This window comes from Saccostrea cucullata, unplaced genomic scaffold (assembly GCF_032062105.1).
Source record: "Saccostrea cucullata isolate Sc308-1 unplaced genomic scaffold, CSIRO_AGI_Scuc_v1 ctg408, whole genome shotgun sequence".
In the NCBI taxonomy this organism is placed as follows: Eukaryota; Metazoa; Mollusca; class Bivalvia; order Ostreida; family Ostreidae; genus Saccostrea; species Saccostrea cuccullata.
In genome coordinates this window covers 20,245-40,590 of record NW_026931331.1, presented here as the reverse complement: position 1 = coordinate 40,590, position 20,346 = coordinate 20,245, and the positions used below count along the sequence as shown (strand labels likewise).

Genomic DNA, 20,346 nt, shown 5'->3' with positions numbered 1-20,346 from the left:
AGAATGGTGCAGCTCGTTTTTGTGTGGATAACAGAAAAATGAATGATGTGACTGTGAACGATTTTAGATATGTCGACGAAGAATTGTCAATTAACAATGCCAATTAACACTTTTATGTCCATACATGTACGGTATATCCTGATGAGCTTGAGATGAAAGATACGACAGAGTCTGACACATCTGTTTCATATTTGGATATTATACTTGATAAAGACGTTATTAGTAATCTAACAACAAAACCTCATGATAAACGTGATCGAAGATCGACTTTAACTCTTGATCTTCAGTTGTTAACTTTCTTTACTGAAGCAACAATATACCTTCATCACCTGCATACCGGGTTTATATCTCTCAATTGATACACAATGATTCGATACACAAGAGGATGCTATACGTAAGTACAGGTTCGTGTAAAGCCATTATTTCGTTAGTTCTATGGTCGATACAATGACCTTGCCAGCCAAATTGTGAATACAATTTGTCATTGAGTCAAATGATGATTGCGGTTTTTCATACAAATTGTTAGACCATTATTTACATGTTTACATACTGGATTGTCGATTTTTTTTTCTGTTATTTCCCGACAAGGTACACGCTGCGGTTGTTGGTCGGGAGGGATGCTCACTCCCCCGTAGCACCTCATCCAAGCTCTGATGTTTTGAAGGCCCGTGTGTGCTCTGTTCCTAATTTGTAATGATAAATGGACTTTTGAGCTCGAATACTGTTCGTAATCTCCACATATTTCTTTTTTCAACCTCTACCAAGTATTACTGATTCAGTGGTTGATTAATTTACGTTAAAGTGTTTTACGTACTTTTCAAAATTGTGAAAAGTGTTTATTGACAGGTTGACTTTGAAACAGAAGATAGACAAAGAAAGCGTGTTTTGGAATTTTTAAGTCATATGCCATTTGTTTTGTGTAATAGTGGTGGAACGCTTTTAAAACTCGTGGAAAAGATGCCTTTATGGATTGAACTGGACAATTTGTATGATTTGTATGATGTATATTTGGATGAAACCTGTATAATTGTGTTGGCAATTATTGTAATGATAATGTTGCAAATTCGTCACAGGTGTTTGAAAAAAAAATCAGGAAAGCAAATGTAAAATTTATCACGGAATTTTTTTAATTTAAAAAAGAAGTGAAATTCCTGGGACATGTATTGAATGATAGAGTTTCTACTGATTCAGATATGGAGATTCATCGTCAGACAGGGAAGTTTGCATTCAAATGTCTACTTGTCCAGATGCCCATGTTTTCATGTTGAATTCGCTTATTGTGACAACGCAGAGAAAAAGAATGCCAGTGATAATGAAGAGTTTGTTATACAAACGGATATCAGTGTTTGTGCAGGTTAGGGTAGCTTTCTGGAAATTGCATTGAATGATGATGCGAGTGCAAGTCCAAATACTGACAGGCCCTCTGATGTAGCTTCGCGAAAAAAGTTGTGTCCGTACAAGAAATATCGAAATTGCAATGAAATGATTGTGTTTTAAAAGAATGTCATGACGTGGAAATCATCATGAACCTGTGACAAATTTGCAACATTATCCTTACGATACTTGCCAACACAATTATATAGGTATCATCCAAATACACCATACAATTTTTCCAGTTTAATCAATAATGCATGAACGGAACAACATTTCTTCTGCATCAGTAGAATTGAAACGTTACTTGACCTGGTATGATTCACTAACGTTGAAGGATAGCGTGTTGTATAAAAAGTGGAAATCAGATTGTGGAAAGGAGGTATTATTATAGTTAATAGTTTTGCCTAAAGAATAAGAGACATGTGTAATAAATATGTTACACGGTTCCAGAACTTTTGGACATCTGGAATGAATAGAAATTTGGAGAGAGTGAAAGCTATATTTTTTGGATTTACACGGGGAAAGATTTTCAACACTTGTTTATAACGTGTATAATTTGTGATGAGCCTGGTTCAAGAAAATGACATGTGGAACATTATCAAGGACCGATGAAAAAATATGTTGTATGGGCTTCGTTGGAAGGAATTGTAAAAACATAATGGACAATCTCTCTGAAGCTGAAAAATGAAATCAGTACATTTTAGTGATACTGATTCACTAAACAGACTGAAGCAATACCACTACATAAGATGAAAGTCTGCTATGACTGAACGATTCATGGGTGTTTTTGGTTTTCCTAGAAAAATACATCTGATCAAGGAACAAATTTTGAATTGAGACTGTTTGAGGAAATTCGTAAATTGTTAAACATGGAGAAGACAATAACAATTAAACTACACCTAATTCAGACGCTATGGCTGAATGAAATATATGGAGATAACGACCAGCATGCAGATTCAAAGTGCGCCATTATACACGGACCGCCAGAACATCAGAATTGGGATTATAAGTTGCCATGGAGGATTGAGAATCTTTGCCGACAGCTTGTGCTTGTGCTCTTTCATGGTCGTGAAATAGCGGAAAAATCCATCGACAATTTATTGTGTATATGATGGCATCACAGCTTGTATGGAAAACGCCGGTCAACATTTGACGGTGATAAATTGTACTTGCTGGCATGGTCAGTGCATCATCTATAGAACTTACGAAATGATGATTTTAAACGAGGCTGCTGATATTCTTGTTTCATCAACTTGTTTGTCAATAAATTACCTCATTTTAAAAATTGTTCATACGTAGAGCATGCTCTTGTGAAACAAATCAATGAAGAGATATAAACCCCGTATGCAGATGATGAAACATAGTTAATTGACAGTGTGTCGTCCATTTATCTAAATTTCGAGTTGAAGGCCACATCAAGCGTTTTTTTTTTCTTTTCACGTATGAGATTTAAGTTGTATAGACACAGATTTGAAGTTATTAGTTTTTGTATAATATCACTACTTATATATTGTAATAGCATTTCACAAGATAATAATATACATTTATTGACCGAGTTCGAGGGCAACATGCGTTTTGTCGGACCCAAGAACCAAACTGTCTGCCTGAGGCCGTTAGGCCGAAGGCAGACAGTTTGGTTCGAGGGTCTGACAAAACGCATTTTGCCCGAGAACTCTGTCAATAAATGTTTTGTTATACCTTTCATTTAATTTTATTTTTTTTGACATACATGTATTTTGTACTGTATCATGTGTATTTCCTTATGTAACATAAGGTCTGTCACTGTTTTATGCAAACGAATGAAAATGAGAATAAGCTCCGCCCATTGTGTGACGTAAGCGGTCCAACATCTCTCCGAGCGGTCCAACATCTCACTCAGCGGTCCAACATCGATTATTTTATGCCCGCTCAGAAAAACATTAAAAATGTTAGACTTTTATCGTATTGATTTGTATGGGAACAAATTTTTAAAGGTATAACAATATATTATAAAAGTCTTATTTCATCTAAAAGTTATCGAAACATAAAGGACACATTCTGCTTCATCAGAATCCAAAAAAAGGTCTGCACATATAGGGGCACAATTGGTTCCAATGGGAATTCCATTATATTGTTGGAAGACATGGTCTCCAAAAAACACATAAATATTGTCAATTGGAAACGCTATTATCTCTTTGACGTCAACTTCAGAGTACTTTTGTGTGCAATGAATGTGTTTTAACAAAATAATTTAGCAAATGACAAATGACCAGTTAATAAATTTACGAGTTCCAATTTTATTGAAAAAGTATCTATCAATGATATCCAAAAGCCTGGACTTTAATTTATCGTGGGAAATAGTTGTGTATATTAAGTTGAAAAATGTAAGTTTTAAAGCTGTTATTTTTGGTAAAATCTTGTGATTTCAAATTTTGCAAAATTTTCTTGGAATTTTTTAAAGTATTCACATCATCTCATCACTTTTCGAAAATATTGTTACACAGTACTCTTAAAGTTTCTCCCTCTCTCCTTCACTACTGTTAATATCCAAGTGATTAGAAAAGGTGCATTTCGGTGAACGAACACCGATCTCCACCAAAATATTTACTAAGGTTTAGTATGACCAATTCCTGATTATTATTTACTTTCATTTATCATTTATTCACTTTTATTACCTTTATGTTCATTATTACTCATTGGACATTGATGAGTGTATGGGCAATTAAAGACGCCTGGATTAAATGCAAGAATAATATTGAGATAACGAACAGTATTCAGATCAATATCAAAGTCCATTAAACAATACAGGAGCAGAGCAAACACTGATTTTTTAAACATTAAAGATTGGATCACGTGCCATGGAGGAATGAGCATTCCCCGCTGACCGGTCACACCTGCCATGTGCTTCTTGTCATGATCGGAAAATAACGGAAAAATCTGTTGTCAATTCAATGTATAAATAATGGACTAAAATTAGTATGAAAAACCTCATTCAGCATTAATTTAGAAATAAATTGTACACGTATTTGCTGACAAGGTCATTATATCGACCAAAGAACTTACGAAATGATGACTTTAAACCAGACTGCTGGTATTCTTGTTTCATTTTCACGTTCATTTTGATTTTTTAAGGTTTTCATGTGTATCATTACATAAATAAATGGTAGAATAGAATTGGTTTCGTTTCCCAAAGAAAACAAATTAAAAATGCTTACTTGTTTGTGCATGAATTTATCATTACATTCGGGTTTGAATCCCCCTGTGGCACGCGGAGACCGGTCTTTTAGATGGGATCTGACTGACACAAATTAAGGTACGTCCCGTGTCGCATTAAGTGCTGGCACGAAAAGATTCCTCCTTGCTCAATGACCTTCAGTGCCGAGTATAGGACAAAATTTGCACCAGTGCATGGTTGTGTCACCACATGAGTGAAAAATTCTCGAGAAAGAAGTTAAACAATATACAATCAATCAATCATTACATTGGGATTTATACATTTTGATTTACCATGGCCAATCAGTGGAATATTGTGTTACAGTGTCACACAATGTAGAATATTCAATAGTTTTCATAATAGAATCCACTTTAAAATTCTATTTACAATTGTGTTAAAGAGTGTAAACGTCATTATTTCAGACACATGTGGTTGAATTTTTTTAATAATCAATAGATTTCTAAAGGTCAGGGCAAAAGCTTTCTGTGAATTTAATGCTTGAAATCAGGAAAGTACCAAAAACCATTATGAAATTGTTTGTCGCAAACTTAATTGCAGCAAAGTTTCCATATTTGGAAAATCCAGTGTTTGCTGCAGACTTGCCGCAAACCTCATTTGCATGGTAATTTGTTTGCTGCAAGCTTGTTGCATACCGTCATGCTTTTTTTAGCTGCATTGCAGCAAGCTAGCAGCAATGTTTGCTGCATAATTGTAGCAAATGTCTGCAGGAAAGCAATTATGGATTTCTTCGATGGTGAATATGGTTTGTTATTCACCAGAAAATATCAATATTGACCGAGGCTCCATATTCACTATCGATCAGAGTCCATAATTGTAAAAATTCTTTATGAATGTTGAATACTTTTATTTTCTTACTCAGCAGACATGCACGGCTACTGCAAACTTTTATATCAAATAATCGACCGCCTCCTGGCTGCCGGTAATTTGGGAATCTGGTTGAATTGTTGTCAATTCTCAACTTTGATTTTATAAACTATTTGACGATTGCTGCAGTCCTCTCTTTTGTAGGTCAAATTATAACCTTTAGGTGAATGTAACAAACATTTGTTTAATAATGGTCATTTAAAAATTATAATTTCAAACAAATACTTTACCAGATGTTTTGTACTTGCCCTTCGAAGGATTATAGTACCGCTGTTACTGCGAGAAGGCTATAGTTGTTGTTCAGATAGCCCGACCTATATATCACTGGGTAATTTTAAAACATAACTTTATTGTATACATTTTCAACAGTGTAATACTGTAATTTGAAAAACGATATCTCTCACTATAAATATATTCGCCAAACACCTTGATATATAAAATGTACAATAATATTGAATCAGAAGTTCTCAAGACCAAAGAATATAATGAACTAAATTCAACATTTTGCATACACACGTCGAAATTATTTATCTAATGAACATTTAATTCTAGGTATATTTCACAAGTTCAATCTTAAAGAAAAGATTATTTAGTATGCCGTCTGGTGATAAATTAGAGATTTCTAATCTTATCCCAATCGCATCTTCTCGGGACTTTCCTACTAAGAAACTACCTTGAATTATTAGGTAGACGCCAAGACATCCCCCCCCCCTCCTTTTTCACAAACTTTGAAATGAATGTTGGTTTAACTTTATTGAATGTTAAGTAAAGATGTTACTTAAAATATATCACATAAGACACTTTAAACTCTTTCTATCCAATATTTATATAAACAGGAAATGTATAGATTTTTAAACATTCGGTGATGTTAATACATTCGAGTTTGTTTTCCGACCCCTGACGGAAAAACCCGAGATGATTTCCGACCTCTGACGGAAATAACCGAGATAATATGATTGATCTTATGCCGGACGTCTGGACCTTGGAATGTAAGAATCCACGACGTTATAATCATCTGTCTCCCAGCGACAAAGGTTTGCATTTGGATAGTTCGTATCATAACAATGGGGTTCACAGCATTTCCCATCTTTCGCAATTTCTAGAAAAAAGTGAAGAAATGTTGTAAATAACAATACAGATAATTGCTGTATACAATATTTACTTTGGAATAACAACAAAAAATAAACACCTAAAAAAAATTAATGCATCATGCATGGTACGTGTACATGTACATTATAGAGTAGAAGATCGGAATTGATTTCGCTCGAGAACCAAACTGCATGAACCAAAATTTATCTAATTCAAAATTTTAATACATCAGTACATAAAACGAAACTGACAAAATAAATGGTTGTTTGCATGAAAAAAAAATAACGCCCAATGCCAGGCTGGAACCAAAAACTTAATTCGCTTCGAGTGCACCGAACAGGTTTAAGCCAACTTACTGAGCTATCATCGCTACAAATAATTCAAATATATAGATGATTTTAAAAGCACCACATTAACACATTTGAATTTTTTGGGGAAAAGTTCATTTTTCGTGGTATTTGGGTCTTCTCTCCATTTTATAAAAATGTGTATTAGTTTCTTTGCATTAAAATACACACAAATAATTTTTCAAAATCAAGGAGAGAAGACCCAGAGATAAAAGAGTTTTAGAAAAAAGTGTTTAAAATTGACAATTTTGTACCAAATGTCTGATCTGGCCAATTTTCAAATTATTTTTTAACAATCAAAGCTCAATTTCGTGAAACTGTTTTCCTTTCCTGTTGCACAGGAACTCGATAAATAAAAAAAGTGTTAAAATTTCATATGACATGTGGATAAAATTTTCACTTTTCAATTACGCCCAGATTCCTGCCGAATGCCAATCAAAAGCGCCCTCGTTCTTTGTGGTTAAACAGTTAAATAAATTAATTACAAAAGATAGTATCCTAGAATTTAAAACTGCAAATATCGGACCACGTGCACGGATCAGGTCAACAATTAGTAATTCACAAACAACACACGAAATAAAAATGACTATGTCTGTAGTCAGATTCTCTGTAAAATGGAGTTAAAACGGAAATATTCCTAGACTTTTAAATTAAAAACAGTTAAATGAAAGAAAAAGTGAGCAAGCTCACATACCCCACGCTCCCCCAAAATTCAAAGTGCTAAAAATCCCGGAAAAAATGAAAGAATCGGAATTTCCCAGTAATATGCACATCTACGCATTGTGTCCTAAATATCTGCAAAGTTTGATGAAATTCTGTGCAGCGGTTTATGAGGAGTTGCGCTGACAAACTGTTCATCACTATATTCAAGATATCCCCAAAAATCTAAGTTGTAAAGTGCCGAAATTCCCAGAAAAATTAAGGATTCAGAATTTCCTGGTAAAATGCATATCTATACATTGTGTCCTACATGTGAATAACTGTCAAGTGCAGCGGTTTATGAGGGCAAAATGTTCACCTGTATATTCAAGGTATAGCCAAAAATCTAGTTTGAAAAGTGCCAAAATTCCCAAAATTCCCAGAAAAATAAAGGAATCGGAATTTCTTGGTAATATGCACATCTATACACACTGTGTCCTAAATATCTCCAAAGTTTGGCGAAATTCTGTGCAGTGGTTTATGAGGAGTTGCGCTGACAAAATCTTCATCTCTATATTCATGGTATGGCCAAAAATCTAAGTTGAAAAGTGTAGCAATTTTACGAAAAAATAAAGGAATAGGAATTTCCTGGTAATATGCATATCTACACAATGTGTCCAAAATACCTGAAAAGTTTGACGAAATTCTATGCAGCGGTTTATGAGGAGTTGCGCTGACAACTGTTCATCTGTATATAAAAGGTATAGCCAAAAGTTGAAGTTTTTAGTGCAGAAATTCTAAGAAAAAATAAAGGAATCGGAATTTCCTGGTAATAAGCACATCTACACATTGTGTCTTAAATACCTGCAAAGTTTAAAGAAAATCTGTGCAGCGGGTTATGAGGAGTTGCGCTGACAAAAAAAAAGGACTGACTGACTGACACTCTGACGGATGGGTCAAAAACATTATTACCTCACGCAACTAGTTGCGTGGGGTATAATAATCGAATGAAATGAAACTTCACACACCAACAAAACAAATATTTTTACATATGATATTGAACTAAAATTTCTTGAAAGTAGTATAACGAAGATTGACACCGTCCACGAATTTTTTGAACAACCTTCGTATATTGTATTTGTAAATGGTATTGTTTTTAATGACGGACTACAGGCTTATAAGAGGAAGAATGACTGCACATATATACATGGTTATTTTCGCCCTTTTGAACTTGTGAACAATTTTGCCCTATTTTAAATTCGCCAAATAATAGTTATCCTTAAGAAACTATGAGGTGTAATTTGAATTCGTCCCGTTTTAAATTCGCCCAATCAAGGAGAGGGCGAAAGGGGCCGAAAATTAAACGGGGGCGAAAATTTTCCTCCTGTATACAGTACTTAGTTCAAAATCCTGCACGTACGTCACCCCCCCCCCCCCCCCCCCCCCCCCCCCCCCCTCAGTCTAGTCATATTATCTCAAAGACAATTGGAAAGAATTTTTCATTCCTTATCTTATATCAGTTATCAGTAGTATCAACTCCTAGTAAAATATTATCGTTGTGTTAATCTAAGGGATATCAATGTCTCGGTTTGTTTTTGGTTTTATGATGTGATCAATTAATTTGCTCGCATGATGATTCCAGCGTAAAATATCACACGAGCATAATTGATCATCATCATTAGCACCCCCTCCCCCCAAAAAAGAGACACATATTCCTTAAATATGTATCTTTACCTGATTCTTACTTCAATAGCAAAAAATAATAAGAACTCTCAGCATCACTATCAGCTACATTAAACCATAACGCTACAGATCTACAGCTACTACATATTACTATGCAACACACAGCGACAAAAATTACGTGAAGTGCTGTCACGTGCTGGGTAAATTGATTTATGCAGTTATAAAACCATTACAAGTTGTACCTATTTTTTAGTTTTATCTCATTGAAAGAATTTTAATATATTTATATTAAACAGACACGTGTATTCATATTCAACATATGTTTACTTACAATGAAGCGCATTGAAGTGGTAAATTTTCTGTTTGGGTGGAACGTTTTGAGCTATCTTTAGACACGCCCATTTCTTTAGAAAGGAAAAATCGGTCAAACGATTCAATCAATATAAAAATCAATCAAATTGACGGTCTACATAAACACCAAGTAAGCACGTGTTCGACTGATACATGTGCTGTACTTACTACAATAAACATGATAAAATTATAAGTATGTGCAAATTCGTTGCAGTGGGTGTTTTACATAAGCGGGAACTCTATCTATAGCTTTTCCTCATTTAAAAACCGTCATTTCAGTGTAACTCATGTTGCTTGTCGCGGAAAGTGTATTGTCCCAAAATATTACGACGGATATTCCTTTCTCGTTTCTAAAGAAATGGGCGTGTTATGACGTTCACAACATGACTCAGTACGTTTCGTCCAAATGGAAAATTTTACCACTTCAATGCGCTTCATTGTAGTTACTTAAAAAAGGGAAAAAAGGGGAGAGAAATCGAGAACATACCCTGACAATCTTCATCTCTTTTACATCTCATTGAATACTGAAAATAAGAAATAATAACTCATTATTCTTGGATAATTTCTTTTTTTAAACCAGTTTAGTCTTAAAATAACACCTTTAGGAATTAAATACCACACGATAAGTTAGATGAAGGTTTCTGCAGTGTGTCCAATCGAACGGCCAGCATATTTCATCAGGCTTCGTCGGTCCTTCTTCTTCAGGTGTCATAAGCGAATCTGTGACGTCAGCAGTCGGTTTCGTTGTCGAGTCCTTGACCTCTGCATCAATTATCTGTTCAGTTTCACTCTCCGTCGATGTTTCTTTGGTTTCATGGTTGTTTTCCTCAGATTCTTGAGATTTACTAGACACAGACTTCAAAGAAAATCCGAATGTAAACAGTTCATCTTAGAGAGAGAGAGAGAGAGAGAGAGAGAGAGAGAGAGAGAGAGAGAGAGAGAAAGAGAAAGTGTATTTGTGTGTGTGAGAGGATGTGTGTGTGTGTGAGGGTGTGTGGGAGGGTGTGTGTGTGTGTGTGTGAGGGTGTGTGAGGGTGTGTGTGTGTGTGTGTGTGTGTGTAGGAGAGAGAGAGAGAGAGAGAGGGGATACCTGTTTTTCCTCTGAATTTCCATTGATATATTTCTGATGCAAATGCTTGACCACCTTCTAGAAAAGCATTTGCATCAATAATATGTATTATACAAGTGCATCTATTAAATTAATTTAAGTAATAAATTAAGTGGATATATGCCGAATACTGTTCTATATGCAAAATTATAGATCAGACTCACTGTTTGATGCCCGTAAGGGCCGAAAACAGTCTGAAAATTTTACATATAGAATTGTATGAGGTATAAACCGTATAAGTAGAATTTTTAGCGAGGATTTAATTTTGGCATTATTAGTGAGGGTACAGAAATCGTTAGAATTAAATATCGCTTAAAATTAATTGCGTTTTATTTGTAGTAGCTTCTTGAACGTGCATTGTAACATCGCTAAAATAACATTTCGCTAAAAATAAATTACTAGTTTTTAAGGACAAATCGCTAAATTTGCGTCTCGCTAAAAATTCCACTTATACGGTATCTTACTTAAAATATTGCCATATAAATGTCCAAAAGTTACCTGAAGGAGTCTGATAATAACACAATGGAGTTCACACATCCATTGTTTCCTACCCGTCTAATAAGTAGACAAGAAACATATTGACGCAAGCGTCAAAAATTGGCCGCAAACCAATTAATTAATTCTTTCATAAAACAATTAGAAACTCAATTCTTATAATTATCTGTTAATTGATATGTATCCCTGTGACATTTAACATTGGAATGCGACATTCCAGGATTTTCTTCAGTACATAATACCTGTACATTGCTACATGTACAATTTATTTAAGCAACTTACTCATAGTCCTCTGCGTCCCCGCACTCGGATTCATTTGTACAAACGACCTCTGGCGGAAGTTTGGTGTTTAAGTAGTTTTACAACTTAACCATTAAAACTAACGTTTAAACTTATCTAACTAGAGATAGTTTAACTTTGAATAAAACGTAACAACTATGTGGGGCTCCTCGCTGGCTCAGAGGATGTTAAAACCCCAAACTCCCTCTAGATCCGCCACTACATTTCTTCTCTATCTTGTGTTGGTGTGAGATGTGGCGGGAAAAGGTTTGGCATGTTATAAAACGCGCTTTATCCTTGTCTGTTGGAGAAAAATCTCCTAATATTCTGTCTGATAATAAATTAAGATCAAGTCATATTTTTGAAAATTTTCCGTATTAAAAGTATATTGTATATTTATATTTACACGTCATTTTAAATTATATATACAAAAAATCCTGTTGAAGACAAGTAGAGAAAGTAAATTTGTTTGTACATGTGTATAACGCGGTCCTTGCTTTAGACTACGCCCAACATGTGTGCTTATTTCTCCGCACTTCAGTTACGTCGGAGTTTGTCAATCATGATTGGATGAAACATTTAACCCATTATTTATAAAATTTTAATCTTCTGATTATGTGCGTTTTTGTTTAACATTTAGTCACTCTTTCTTAATATTCTATTACATGAATGTTAAATATTTTTTATTCAAATTGTTCTAGCTCCGCAGAAACGCACGGCAACTTAAAACTTTCATATCATATAACCGACCGCCTCCTGGCGGCCGGTCCGCTGCTGACCGTCACACCCGCCGTTTGCTCCTTGTCATGATCGGGAAATAACGGAAAAATTCGTCGTCTATTTAGCATTTGACTCATTGATAAATTCTATTTGCTGACAAGGTCATTGTATCAACCAAAGAAGATGTTTGAGTTTCTGATTGACAATTTTTATGTGTTTTTTTTTTTTGGAGACAAGGTTCTCCAACAATCTATTGGAATTCCCATGGGTAGCAATTGCGCTTAGTTATTAGCAGACCTATTTTTGTATTCATATGGAGCAGAATTTGTGCAAAATCTTATGCATGAAAAGAAGAAAACACTATCGACGAAGTGTTGTCAATTAACCATGGAAATTTCCATTCCTACGTAGATACGATATATCCTGAGGAGCTTGAGATAAAAGATACCACAGAGTCTGACACATCTGTTTCATACTTGGAGAATGTACTTACTGAAAAAGACGTAAATGGTTATCTAATAACCAAGCTATATGATAAGCGTGAAGACTAACTTTTCTGTTGTCAACTTTCCTTACTTATGCAGCAATATACCTTCATTACCTGCATACGCAGTTTATATATATCTCTGTTGATTCAATACGCGACAGCATGATCTACATATGAACAATTTCTAAAACGAGATAAATTATTGACAAGCAAGTTGATGAAACAAGAATATCAGGAGTCTCGTTTAAAGTCATGATTTCGTAAGTTCTAAGTTCGATACAATGACCTTGTCAGCAAATACAATACATTTATCATTGAGTCAAATTCTGACTGATGTTTTCATACTAATTGTTAGTCCATTATTTACACAACGGATTTTTTCTGTTATTTCCCGATCATAACAAGGGACACACGGCGGGTGTGACTGGTCAGCAAGGGAGGCTCACTCCTCCAATGCACCTGATCCCACCTCTGATGCTTCAGAGGTCCATGTTTGCTTTGCTCCTATTTTATCTTGTTTTATGGACTTTGATACTGAATACTGTTTGTTATCTCCATATCCTTCTCCGTACCATCGGGCTTTGGCGTATCAGACAATCGCCTGTTTGCCCATAGTGTCTCATAGGAAACGACCCATTGGACTTCGGCGTGACCATCAAACTTTGGTGTCCATACCGACAAAAAACCGTCAGAATTTGGCGCACACAATCTGGATTTGGTAACAACAGCTGTACTGTAAAGTGTAGTGATATGAAATACCATTATCAAAATGAAATCTCTTTATAATCATTTAAAGGCCGGCCATATCTTTTCTGTCAATTGAAAACCATTCAGAAGTCATTTTATTTTGTCAACTCATTCAGTAATTCTCAACAGAAAATATTATAAATTAAAAATCATTTTTCATTTTACTACAGTTTGAATTTCATTCAATATCCATTCAAATTCCAATTTTTGGGCCCTATAACATGCATATTGACTATTCCGAAACCATTTACTGGTATGTAAATGATACACCTAAATGGTTTTGTCGTAACAATTTTATATTCATTTTTAAACACTTTATCTATAATTGAAAAATAGGCTAGATCAATGATATTCAAAGAATAGGCGCCCTAAAATCCAACTTCTTGATTCATCCATCATCTTCAGTCACAAAAAAGTTAAAGTGCTCATTATTTTCGCAAATTTGGTATAAATTCCTTGAAATTTTAACTGATTCTCCGAATCTAATTTTATTTTTAGGACAAAATTCTTTATTGGTGTGTTAAGGCTAACAGATAATTGAGGAAATAATTTTTGATAAATGAAGAGCCAAAAAACTCTCTACATGATTATAATTAACATTGACCCCTATTTAAAGTTAATTCATATGCCTTAATGAAGTATTACGTAACTTACAAAATAATCATGTGTAATATATATCAATTAAATTAATTGCGTACAGAATGCATGATTTCACACGAGTCATATAATGATTCAAACTTTGTTTTGCATTTTGCATTTTATGTACCAAGCAAATGTACATATATAGTACAGAATATATGGACACCTGACACTGACATATCATTTATATAAATTTTAAAGAGGACAACTGTGTTTTTTTTACCAGCACTTATGTTTACGAGCCAGTGAATTTCGTGTAATCAGGTTGATTTTTATTTAAAAAAAACATATTTGTCATTACCTTGAATTTATTGTCCATATAATTTAATATTTCTATTTTTCTACTTTTACATTTTCATATATGTGAAAGCGAGTCAGAATGGATGTCCCTTTAAAACCACGAGTTATCAGAAACTAGTTTGTTAAGGTACTTTCTTTCTTTTTGATTCCTTTTCAAAGAATCTATACTAATTTTCAAGTTCAAGAAAAATTACGTATTTTAATATCCGTTTCAAGTGTTTAATTTACATTTATTTGATTCAGTAAATAATAACAATATTAATTTTGCTGGGGGTAATAAGACGCGTTCAGAATATTTCCAGCAGGCACACAACGTTGTTTAAACGTTGAATATTAGTTGACGTTGGGTTTAGACGTTGATAAATCTAGATACAATATTGATTCAAAGTTGACTTCATCGTTGAAAATTTAACGTTGAATCAACATTGAATTCAAATTGAGTTGAATTACCAACATTGATTCAACGTCGGATCTTCGTTGATCGAGCGGTCCAATCCTATTTTTTGCTGATAGATAATTCGGACTTCCATAGTGTCGGACTATAACACTGTCGGACCATAACCAGGTTGGACTTGACAATGTCGCACTACCGTATATCATTACTAAATATTATAACTAACAAAGATGGTAAATATAGAAATTTTACACATACAATAATAAATACGAATTCAGTACGAATTAGCCAAAGTACAAATTAAGAGGATACACAGTAGGACATCCGGAAAATATTCAAAAAGACAGCATAACACAACCCTCAGGACTCAACACCAAAATTTAATTAAAAAAAAAGACTCTTTAAAGAAAATATTTCGGAATGTCAGAGTACTAGTATCATTGAAGAGACATGATTTGTCGAAATTCATATCTGGTGCATCAAAAGTTGTACCATGTAAGATTAGCATCTTACCTTGGAATGATTTCATGTTCTGGACTATTTCATGACCACATGTGAAAATACAAAACGTTTGTAAATGCTGGGGTTTTGTAACATGATTAATTTATAAAATGTATTTTGGTGAAAATTATTGTAACACAATTAACCATTGATAGGAAATTAAACACTTACTGTTTACAATATATATTTTTTTTCATATAGTCTTTTATGGGATCCCGACCCTCTGCTATAAATTTCACCTAGAGAGTTCTAGATTTGTAATATTAATTCTCATAAACAACAATAACATTAGAGCCACATGGAAAATAGTTTGAAGTGTAAAGCGATGCTTTTCAGAAATGATTTTTATGTGTAGATCATGAAATGAAGAAATTGAACAAAGAGAACAGAAAGAGTAACGATTTATTACCACAACATTAAATATAATATATGAGGTGCATATGACAATAATACTTACCATTTAACCTATTGAAATCATGTTAGAAAACATCATGGTGCGATGTTTCCTAAGTCAGAAAATCACAATGCTGTATGTGGTTTTAAGAAAAAAATGTATCTGTGATGAGGAGTTATCTTTCTTCTAAATATTTCTTCATGTGAAAAAAGTCATTCTAATTAAAATACTGTATTAAGTACTTGAAATATTAAACCATTTTTAAAACGGTCCTTAAAAAGATACACCTTATTCAATTTATAAGGCATTTGATGTTGGATTTAAATGTTTTATTGATAAATATAATAAAACAGTTACACAAAAATTTGCAAAAGAAATAGAAAGTAATGTTTCGATCATATGTTTGATCTCATCAAATTGACTACTCAGAGGTCTCAGGAAACTGATTAAGAAGTAGTATTACTAATTTGTACTTTAAAAGTTATCTGTCTTATCAGAGGGTCGCTATCCCTTAAACAATTATGAAGGCATCTTAGCAACCGTGCAATAAAACGTTTGAAATTTTAAGTAAGTATAGATAGTTTTCGATTGACCAAGAGTTACTTCCCGTTGGCTGCCATACTGGAGGTCCAAATGCTCATATTCCTTCATTGTTCAACCAATTAAAAATTTTCATCTTTGCTATTTTGAATTAGAAATCATTATTTTTCTGAAGTATATAAATTTTTGGAAGCCTCCTTTATTTAAAAAAAATATTTGATAAAGATTTTCCACCAAATATTTCTGCTACATTTTCTTAAGGTTTCGTCAAAGGCCAACATGTCCAAAAATTTATTTTTACCACAGCCCCAAATCTATGTAAGGTATAAAGTTTAAACTTTTACAGTTTATAAAGTTTTCATTGATTAAGAGATAGAAAGTATCACTTGATATAAAAATACTTGGAAAAAATATTGATAGAGAAAACTTCTTGTAAATGCATATATTTTAAAAAAATACACCTAATTAATTCCGTGCTCTTAATGAAAACTATCATTGCAGAAACAAAATATGTTTATCAATGAAGGGCAAGTTGGAATTGGATAACCTCTGGAAAGTCGATTTCCCTTATTAATCTGTCCAAATGGTGAGACTTGAAAGTGAAAGTACATTGCAAATGGCTGATTCTGTAGGGGCCTTCTCTTTATACATGTCATGCTTTCAATAACAGTCTTTCAGAGACCATTCACGTCCAACTTGCCCTTAAATGATAAACATATATTATTTCTGCAACGATGGTTTTCACAAAAAGGACACAATTAAGCAGGTGCATTTTTCTTTAAATATATGCACATTTTCTGATAAAATTTTTCTCAATAAATATTTTTTTCAAAATATTTGTTATCAAGTGATACTTTCTATCTATTAATCAATGATATGTTTACAAACTGTAGACGTTTTGACTTTATACCCCACATAGTTTTGGAGCTATTGTAAAAATAATTTTTTAGACATGTTGATCTTTGACGAAACCTTAAACTTGGTAAGACAAAGAGGGAAAATCACTGAGTCGACCTCCAATATGGCGGCCAACGGGAGGTAACTTTCGCTAAATTCAGGCCTATCGAAAACTATCTATATTATTACTATATGACACCCCCTTTCCAAAATAAATAATTGAATAAATGTTGAAGAATCAACATAGAAAAACAACGTGGATTCACAGTTTATTCAATGCTGTGTGCCTGCTGGGTTGTAACTGGACTAAATCAGTGATACATTATGACGTTATAGTAGGCAAGATGACGTCAATTATAGAACACAAGTTATCGTAATATTGGCAGAGATGTAATTTAAATGAATAGAAACATGTAAAGAATAACAAAAATAAAATCTTATTTTTTATGCTGTATCTGTCATTTGGATTACAGAAGGCCGTTGACGTCATAAGTGTACACTTTGGAAGTGATCATGTTGTGTAAAGAGAATTTGGCTGAGACGGCATGAATAGAGACAAAAGGATTAGAAGCAAATATCCTGAATATTTTGTGAAGCTCACACAAAGATAAGGTTTATCAAACAGGTACATGTATGATAATTTATTTTCATCCATTATATTTTTTTTCAAAGACAGTCAGCTATAAACATATACCGGTCAGCTTTTTCTCTGTCATTCGTGGCAAAAATTAGTCAGAAAAGAACAAGAATTTGATATTATAACATGAGATTTGTACAAATTAAAAGCTTGACTTCTAATTTACCTGGAAAGTGTTGCTAGAATCTCGAGGAAAGCATGGTTTTACGAAAAATCTCGGGTTATATATATGTAAAAAATTCAAAACATCGTGTGAGGTTTCGTGCAAATGTTTGGAATAATTATTTTACTTACAGGACAGTGGGAATACAGCAGCACTTTTTAGGTATAATAAGTGTTTCTTAACTATGTTATTAACTCAAAGAAGTTATTAAACGTCATGGTACTGTTGCTCTGTTAGCTTGCTATTAAGGAACATTTTGCTATTGAGGGAAGACAGGGCACATGTCACATGACTCAAAAGACATATTGCGTCATAGTCGCTGCTAAAGTACATGTTGAACGCTGTTCAACATCTACAATTCTTGTGTTATTTTATTCTAAAATTGTTTTGTCAAACATTTGCTGAAAAAATATTTAGATTTTGCCAACATTTAGATATTGTGAATTTGGCAAATCTACACATCTTTTCTTCTTTACGCTGCAGTCTAACGTTAGTGACATGATAACCGCAGTGTTTGATATCTCAGTGCAGCGAGATCAAGTTCACATTAGCTACACCATCAAAACATCAGTTTTATTTCATAATAAATAGGTCACAGTCAATGCATCGTGGTGTTTATCTGAAGCAGATTATTTAATTAATATTTATTCGTGTTTGGTAGCATATGCATGAATTCTCTCTATTTAGATAATTTTGCGTATTTATGTTTTCGTGTTACGTCACAATTAAGTTACTGCACTCGAAAAATGTAAACATGAAGCGTTTTTATAATGGTTACGTCAAATTTATCAAAGTTTTGTGCGATATTAAGGTAGGCTTCATCCTGCAGTATTTATGCAGTTAATAATTACGATGAAGGACTGACATTCCGTCGTAAATTTAGCAATATTTATTGACATATTTTTTTTCAAATGAGGTTTTTACCTTAAAAAATGCAGAAATTATCCCACCCAAATACGATGTGGAATTAAAACAAATGCTTTCAAATAATTTAAATACCATGCGTATTCTTAAATATTTGAGCATTATACAATTATAGCCTTTTGATGAGGTCAATCCCTCCATATATAGACCTTAGAGAAAGCATATCGACCGAGCACGAAGTGTGAGGTCGATATGCTTTCTCTAAGGTCTATCTATCGAGGGATTGTACCGAATCAAAAGACTACAACTGTTGTACATGTATTATTTTTTATCAGTTAATAAGAAATGTCTTAAAATCCTCTTTAATAATACTTAGTACCTTCTCATACAAGGCATTGTTATGTCATTGCATTATGCGTCACAGTAATGAAAACCAGCTGCAGTGTCTGTTTTTGAAACATCCAGTCTATAAAGACTATTGTGACGTCAGTACTATTGTTGCTTCACAGAGAACGTTTCCAATTTTAGAAACAGCAGGTTTATAAATTTTTAAAATAGAAACACACAGTCTGTAACACTTTTTATACTTGATCATGTGATCCAGTTTGAGCCAATCAGATAGTTGGAACAATAAAGAAAAATAATAAATACTATTGTGAACTCAGCACTATTGTTGCTTCACAGAAGAACGTTTCAAATTTTAGAAACAACAGGTTTATTAATTTTTATAATTGAAACATCCAGTCCATACCACTTTTATACTTGATTATGTGATCTAGTTTGAGCCAATCAGAGAGTTGGAACAATATAGAAAAATAATAAATAGTGTTATTTAGCATATTTGTTTCTTATGCCTAAAAACTCGCATTGACTAGAATTTTTCAACTCAAGGTCCTGTTGCTCCTTAATTGAAGTGATAGCGTGGAGGTGGTGCTCGTCTTTGCCCTAGACACTCATTTATCTTGATAAATTGTAGATAATAATATGTTTTTATCATTGGCTCTGGTAAATTATTAAACGTAATTTTCTTTAAAAAGACTAAATTTCCCGAGAAACTATTTGAATGCTTCCTAAAATACCTGCATTTAAAATAAAATACAATGAGATACCAATGAATGTCATTCCAACGGATTATTAAAAAACTTCACAGATAAATAAATTCAAGCACTTTTCTCCCATTAACACTTCGTTACATTACATGCTCTGATTTAATTGTCAAAAAATCGCTATACTACAAGCTCTGTTTTACTTTAAAAAAACTATATATTACAAGCTCTGTTTTACTTGTCAACAAACCGTTATATTACAAGCTCTGTTTTACTTGTCAACAAACCGCTATATTACAAGCTCTGTTTTAATTGTCAACAAACCTTTAAATTACTAGCTCTGTTTTAATTGTCAAAAAACCTTTATATTTCAAGCTCTGTTTTACTTGTCAACATACCGGTATGTAACAAGCTCTGTTTTTCTTTTTAAAAAAAACCGTTTTATTACAATCTCTGTTTTGCTTGTCAACACACCGTTATATTATAAGTTCTGTTTTAATTGTCAACAAACCGTTATATAACATTTTTGAATAACTTTTCCTATTATATCACAAATGTAATTAGTTTTGCTATA

At 33.4% G+C, this 20,346-nt stretch overlaps 1 long non-coding RNA gene across 1 annotated transcript; it reads right to left on the bottom strand.

The window, feature by feature from the left end:
• Positions 1–16,179: 16,179 nt before the first annotated feature.
• LOC134232230 (uncharacterized) lies at positions 16,180–17,214 on the bottom strand. Its single transcript, XR_009984735.1, has 2 exons — positions 17,138–17,214; positions 16,180–16,420 (listed from the first exon to the last, which is right to left on the bottom strand). It is a non-coding gene; the product is annotated as an uncharacterized LOC134232230 (long non-coding RNA).
• Between the last annotated feature and the right edge of the window lie 3,132 nt (positions 17,215–20,346).